The sequence below is a fragment of the Bombus huntii genome, unplaced genomic scaffold (assembly GCF_024542735.1).
Source record: "Bombus huntii isolate Logan2020A unplaced genomic scaffold, iyBomHunt1.1 ctg00000149.1, whole genome shotgun sequence".
Lineage (NCBI taxonomy): Eukaryota > Metazoa > Arthropoda > Insecta > Hymenoptera > Apidae > Bombus > Bombus huntii.
In genome coordinates this window covers 22,537-30,000 of record NW_026099393.1, presented here as the reverse complement: position 1 = coordinate 30,000, position 7,464 = coordinate 22,537, and the positions used below count along the sequence as shown (strand labels likewise).

Sequence of the window (7,464 nt, the reverse complement as noted above, 5' to 3'; positions counted from 1 at the left end):
CGTGAGCAACCCTCAGCCAGGCGTGGTCCAGGAATTGTATCCGTGGACCGCAATGTGCGTTCGAAATGTCGATGTTCATGTGTCCTGCAGTTCACACGTTGACGCGCAATTAGCTGCGTTCTTCATCGACCCACGAGCCAAGTGATCCACCGTTCAGGGTAATCTTTTATAAATTTACAACAGTTCAATACTCAAATGTACTCTTCTCGGTTCTAGCGAAGCCGAGTTCCGTCACGTTCGACCAACGGGAATCGAACGCGCAGAAGTCGCCATAGGATTGACGACACAAAAACGTTCGAAAAAAAAAAGAAAACGACGAACGCGCGAAGATACGCGCGTTCGCCGGCCGGGCGTAAAGTACATTATGATATATAACAACCATCGAGATCGAAGCTCCGTTCGTCAGGAAACGACGGGGATATATACACCCGATTCTGAATCCTCTGTACAGCACACGATCTCGCGAACGAGTAAGCACGGTGGCTAGCCCATGTTATATATGTGTTTGATTCTACTCTCTCGTCCAATTATTCAAGAAACAGCGCGCGTGCATCTCTCCATCGTTCGGGTGATAGTAAAGATTCGATGGGATTCGCGCGGCCGTCCGCCTCGAGCGGTCTTTCGTCCCAATATCCAGAAGCAGAGTTTGAAAAACTCTAGCGACGGCACGGGTGTCCGACTCACGACATCGAGGTTTCGAAGCCGGCGATCCCCTCCGAACGGATGGCGACCACGCGACCGACTGAAAGCATGAAAAATCGACGAAAGATAGAACACATCTCCGTTCGGGTGGTGTTTTTTTTTTTAAAAAAAAAAAAAACAAAAATTCGATGGGACTCGCAGCCATCGTCCTCGCGCGGTCTTTCGTCCCGATATCCAGAAGCAGAGTTTGAAAAACTCTAGCGACGGCACGGGTGTCCGACTCACGACAACGAGGATAGACAGCCGGTCCCCTCCGAACGGGTTATGCGACGATAAACTCGATGAAACTTTAGTCTCGTTCAGGTAGTGTGTGTCTTGTAAATCAAAAATTCGATGGGACTCGCATCCATCGTCCTCGCGCGGTCTTTCGTCCCAACATCCAGAAGCAGAGTTTGAAAAACTCTAGCGACGGCACGGGTGTCCGACTCACGACAACGAGGATAGACAGCCGGTCCCCTCTGAACGGTATATTATATATGAGATGATAGACGACAAACTGGATGAAACTTTAAGTCTCGTTCAGGTAGTGTGTAAATCAAAAATTCGATGGGACTCGCATCCGTCGTCCTCGCGCGGTCTTTCGTCCCGATATCCAGAAGCAGAGTTTGAAAAACTCTAGCGACGGCACGGGTGTCCGACTCACGACAACGAGGAAAGACAGCCGGTCCCCTCTGAACGGTATATAATATGAAACTTTAAGTCTCGTTCAGGTAGTGTGTAAGTCAAAAATTCGATGGGACTCGCATCCGTCGTCCTCGCGCGGTCTTTCGTCCCGATATCCAGAAGCAGAGTTTGAAAAACTCTAGCGACGGCACGGGTGTCCGACTCACGACAACGAGGATAGACAGCCGGTCCCCTCTGAACGGTATATTATATATGCGATGATAGACGACAAACTGGATGAAACTTTAAGTCTCGTTCAGGTAGTGTGTAAATAAAAAATTCGATGGGACTCGCATCCGTCGTCCTCGCGCGGTCTTTCGTCCCGATATCCAGAAGCAGAGTTTGAAAAACTCTAGCGACGGCACGGGTGTCCGACTCACGACAACGAGGAAAGACAGCCGGTCCCCTCTGAACGGTATATTATATGAAACTTTAAGTCTCGTTCAGGTAGTGTGTAAGTCAAAAATTCGATGGGACTCGCATCCGTCGTCCTCGCGCGGTCTTTCGTCCCGATATCCAGAAGCAGAGTTTGAAAAACTCTAGCGACGGCACGGGTGTCCGACTCACGACAACGAGGATAGACAGCCGGTCCCCTCTGAACGGTATATAATATGAAACTTTAAGTCTCGTTCAGGTAGTGTGTAAGTCAAAAATTCGATGGGACTCGCATCCGTCGTCCTCGCGCGGTCTTTCGTCCCGATATCCAGAAGCAGAGTTTGAAAAACTCTAGCGACGGCACGGGTGTCCGACTCACGACAACGAGGATAGACAGCCGGTCCCCTCTGAACGGTATATAATATGAAACTTTAAGTCTCGTTCAGGTAGTGTGTAAGTCAAAAATTCGATGGGACTCGCATCCGTCGTCCTCGCGCGGTCTTTCGTCCCGATATCCAGAAGCAGAGTTTGAAAAACTCTAGCGACGGCACGGGTGTCCGACTCACGACAACGAGGATAGACAGCCGGTCCCCTCTGAACGGTATATAATATACATTATGCGACGGTAGACGATCAACTAGACGAAACTTTAGTCTCGTTCAGGTGGTGTAAAAAAAATTCGATGGGATACGCACGCACGGCTGTCGTCGTCCTCGAGCGGTCTTTCGTCCCAATATCCAGAAGCAGAGTTTGAAAAACTCTAGCGACGGCACGGGTGTCCGACTCACGACATCGAGGCTTCGAAGCCGGCGGCGTTCCCCTCTGAACGAACTTCGGCTAGACTAGTTACGAATCGTTGCTACACATCGTCTTCATCGTCGTCGTCGTCGACATCGACATCATCATCATATCATCATCATCATCATCATCATCGGTCATCGTCGCATAGCGGGCCAACATCCACGCGATGCGTCTTCGTTCTAGGTTACCCGATCCACGAGTATGTTACACGTGGTTTCGTTATTTCGAACGAAACGACATACGAAGAGCACACGCCCTTTGGGTAGGAAGCACGTTTCGAGAACGACGAGAGTTTCGATGAAAGAGACGAGAGAAGTCGACGCAGAAGGTATCCATGGATCTTCGAAGAGAACCTTCGAAGATGTATATCGGTATCCTTTCGCTCTGCGCGACTCGCTACAAGTTCTTTCGCTCTCGTCGACTCGTTCTAGACGCTTCGTTCGATCCCAAAGAGGAGTCTTCGATATGTCCCGTTGCTAGGAGGAGAACAAACGCAACACAGACCACGAAACATAGAAGAGAATAGGCGAGCATGATCACTCCGACACGAGGCACTTTAGAGATTTTCTTATTAGTTTGCATGGACTTTTATATTTCGTTTGTACGGTTTCCACGATGCAAATACGAAATACGAGATCGTGACGGCGGGTCTTTCTGTGTACGGCCTCTCGCAGGCGCCACGACTGCATTTCTCTTTACACCTGGTTTCCATCGTAATTTTTTCGTTTGATATCGAGCCTTAACTTTTGTTGGCTCTTTCGAAGCTAGAGTTCCCTTTTATTAGAATTTCATATATATATATATTATATGTTATATGTTTTATTCGGAGACGGCGGGTCTTTCTGTTTACGACCTCACGCAGGCGCCTCGAATAAGTTTCATTCGCATTTCGTTTTTATACTTGTATATATATATCTCTTCATCCCGATGATCGAGAGAGAGTGCCACCTTCTCTTCGTATAATTCCGTAGCTGGAGGGTCGTCTCCTCCTTAAGAATATTTCTATTCGTGCCAACGGAGGTTGCCAAGCTCCCTGGCGTTTTCGTTTGTTAAAGTATATAGCTTGTTAATACGTCGTATATACTTTCGTCGATACAGGAGGAGTACGGCTCCTTACCGACCATTGTGATATATATTTCATAGTTTTTATATGTGTTCAAGTCAAATTCTTTTGGTATCGTATCGTTAATGATCCTTCCGCAGGTTCACCTACGGAAACCTTGTTACGACTTTTACTTCCTCTAAATGATCAAGTTTGGTCATCTTCCCGGTAACATCGGCAATGCTTATCACATTGGCCGCGCACCAGTCCGAAGACCTCACTAAATCATTCAATCGGTAGTAGCGACGGGCGGTGTGTACAAAGGGCAGGGACGTAATCAACGCGAGCTTATGACTCGCGCTTACTGGGAATTCCTCGTTCATGGGGAATAATTGCAAGCCCCAATCCCTAGCACGAAGGAGGTTCAGCGGGTTACCCGGGCCTTTCGGCCAGGGAAAACACGCTGATTCCTTCAGTGTAGCGCGCGTGCGGCCCAGAACATCTAAGGGCATCACAGACCTGTTATTGCTCAATCTCGTGCGGCTAGAAGCCGCCTGTTCCTCTAAGAAGATTTGTTTGTACGTTGGTAGTAAAAACCCACCGACCGAAGCCGGGGGCCTTCGAGATACCATAAGTTACGTCTATTTAGCAGGCTAGAGTCTCGTTCGTTATCGGAATTAACCAGACAAATCGCTCCACCAACTAAGAACGGCCATGCACCACCACCCACCGAATCAAGAAAGAGCTATCAATCTGTCAATCCTTCCGGTGTCCGGGCCTGGTGAGGTTTCCCGTGTTGAGTCAAATTAAGCCGCAGGCTCCACTCCTGGTGGTGCCCTTCCGTCAATTCCTTTAAGTTTCAGCTTTGCAACCATACTTCCCCCGGAACCCAAAAGCTTTGGTTTCCCGGAAGCTGCCCGCCGAGTCATCGGAGGAACTTCGGCGGATCGCTGGCTGGCATCGTTTATGGTTAGAACTAGGGCGGTATCTGATCGCCTTCGAACCTCTAACTTTCGTTCTTGATTAATGAAAACATTTTTGGCAAATGCTTTCGCTTCTGTCCGTCTTGCGACGATCCAAGAATTTCACCTCTAACGTCGCAATACGAATGCCCCCATCTGTCCCTATTAATCATTACCTCGGGGCTCCGAAAACCAACAAAATAGAACCGAGGTCCTATTCCATTATTCCATGCACACAGTATTCAGGCGAAGGTAGCCTGCTTTAAGCACTCTAATTTGTTCAAAGTAAACGTATCGGCCCACCTCGACACTCAGTGAAGAGCACCGCGATGGGATATTAGTTGGACCGCCCGCGAGGAGCTAAGCCCACCGATAGGACGTACCACATAATGCCAGTTAAACACCGCGAGCGGTGAACCGACACTGTGACACACAGATTCAACTACGAGCTTTTTAACCGCAACAACTTTAATATACGCTATTGGAGCTGGAATTACCGCGGCTGCTGGCACCAGACTTGCCCTCCAATTGGTCCTCGTTAAAGGATTTAAAGTGTACTCATTCCGATTACGGGGCCTCGGATGAGTCCCGTATCGTTATTTTTCGTCACTACCTCCCCGTGCCGGGAGTGGGTAATTTGCGCGCCTGCTGCCTTCCTTGGATGTGGTAGCTGTTTCTCAGGCTCCCTCTCCGGAATCGAACCCTGATTCCCCGTTACCCGTTACAACCATGGTAGGCGCAGAACCTACCATCGACAGTTGATAAGGCAGACATTTGAAAGATGCGTCGCCGGTGCTAGATGACCATGCGATCAGCACAAAGTTATTCAGAGTCACCAAAACAAACGATGGACGGACAGACGAGCCATCCGCCACCGATTGGTTTTGATCTAATAAAAGCATTCCTACCATCTCTGGTCGGAATCTGTTTGCATGTATTAGCTCTAGAATTACCACAGTTATCCAAGTAAATGTAGGTATGATCTAAGAAACCATAACTGATTTAATGAGCCATTCGCGGTTTCACCTTAATGCGGCATGTACTGAGACATGCATGGCTTAATCTTTGAGACAAGCATATGACTACTGGCAGGATCAACCAGGGATCTTATTCGTATAACAATTCTTATAAATTTCGTTTAAGTTCTCTTCGTGTCGTAGGTGGGACGTAAGCACCGTACGACGAGACTTTTCGTTCTTAAGATAGATATATCTATAAAATATATCTCCTAGCGACGTTCGAGATACACCCATAGTTCAGTAATAATCTTCGAACGCCGCTCGCAGCCACTTTGTAATTCTCAACTCCACCTCCTCTCTTCTCTCTCTCTCTTTCTCATAGTCTTATATAAAATGTTTAGAATCGTACTTCTAAAGGAACATTTCCATAATGCTGTCTTCGTGTAAAAAGACTTATTAGAATATCTTAGCGGTAAAGCACGTATACGCACCTCACGCTGAACGAACAAGCGCGTATCCCAGTGCGTCGCGCTGGACATACCGTAAGAATATTCTTTCAATCGGTAGAACATTTTCGGCAGAAGACATACTACGCAAAGATAGTACGCTCCTACCGCCTCATCGGATACTTCTGCGAAAGCAGAAGTTTTTATAGAAAGCAGACGGTTATACTCTTTTGAATGAATCGATGCTCAGTTAGTACAAGCACACACGCATCTAACAATTTTTGTTAGAATACGTACACACAGGTCACCAGCTTCCCGACTCAGGGGAACCTTGCCACGATATTTGGTCATTACGTCCAGGACAGCGACCCGCGGCGCAGCAGTGTAGAGAAAAAACCAGAACGAGAACGGAGGAACAGTCGAGAAATAGCGTAAAATACACTAAGACTCGAGGAGCGGTGACTGAATTCTCAACCGAGGCCGTAGAATAGCCACGCGCTCAACGCTGTTCCGACCGAACCGTCCGGCTCGACGTCTCTCTTATAGATACGAAAGCGCCAGCCGGAAGGCCGGCGCCGGCCGGGCTAGCGGCCGCGCGCTTACGGTGCAAAACCTCCGTAGCAACGTACCGTTCGGAAGGGACGCTGGAACTTAGTCTCGCGAACGCTCGATCACTACTATACAAAGCCAATATCCAACCATCGAAATACATTACCAGACGTTTTATTAACATAATAGAAATGCATTTTTACCAAAAAATTAATTTTTTTTTTCACCGAAAAATTGCATCAGTAAACATACTCTTTTATCGAATACGGACAAAAAATAAGTTTATAATCAATTACAATACGTTAAAATAAGTAGAAATATGCAAAAAAATATATACCTTGTAACGTTAATTAACGAAAAAATTAGAAAAATATCCCAGTCGTGTCAGTTCGACGAACGCTAATTTTTTGAAAAAATCGATAAAAATGTTTAATCCCGACGTATTTAATAGAGATAGAACGATTCCCGTAAAAAAATTTATACCTTGTAACGCTTTTTAACGAATAAACTCGAAAAAACTTTTTCGCCCTCGGAATTTTTCTAAGTCCCAACGTACCGGCTCGGAATTTTTCTATGTTCCAACGACCGGTCGTGTCGGTCCAAACGTTTTTATATCCGTCTGCCGACGATATAAACGCTTAATCCCGACGTATTTTATCGAGTTATAACGATTTCTTGAAAAATATTCGTACGTTATAACGCTTTTTAACGAATTAATCGAAAAAGAGTGTTCGGTCCGAAAATTTTCTAAGTACGAACGACCGGCCGCATAGGTCCGTTTTTAAAAATCGTTCTCGGACGGAAATAAACCATTAATCCCGACGTATTTCGTCGAGTTACGTCGATTTATGCAAAAAAATTCATACCTTGTAACGCTTTTTAACGAATAAACTCGAAAAAACTTTTTCGCCCTCGGAATTTTTCTAAGTCCCAACGTACCGGCTCGGAATTTTTCTATGTTCCAA

General features: G+C 46.7%; 1 long non-coding RNA gene and 2 other non-coding genes across 3 annotated transcripts in view; all 3 read right to left on the bottom strand.

Annotated features, from left to right (window-relative positions):
- Window positions 1-1,802, bottom strand: part of LOC126877340 (uncharacterized) — an 18,780-nt gene extending 16,978 nt beyond the window's left edge. The window contains exons 1-2 of the long non-coding RNA XR_007694934.1: window positions 1,717-1,802; window positions 1,317-1,504 (exon numbers count right to left, since the gene is read on the bottom strand). This is a non-coding gene — a long non-coding RNA (uncharacterized LOC126877340). The remainder of the gene's footprint in view (window positions 1-1,316; window positions 1,505-1,716) is intronic.
- On the bottom strand, window positions 7-161 carry LOC126877342 (5.8S ribosomal RNA). Its single transcript, XR_007694936.1, has one exon. It is a non-coding gene; the product is annotated as a 5.8S ribosomal RNA (ribosomal RNA).
- Window positions 1,803-3,727: 1,925 nt separating the features above from the next.
- On the bottom strand, window positions 3,728-5,650 carry LOC126877343 (small subunit ribosomal RNA). The gene has a single exon (XR_007694937.1). It is a non-coding gene; the product is annotated as a small subunit ribosomal RNA (ribosomal RNA).
- Window positions 5,651-7,464: the final 1,814 nt, after the last annotated feature.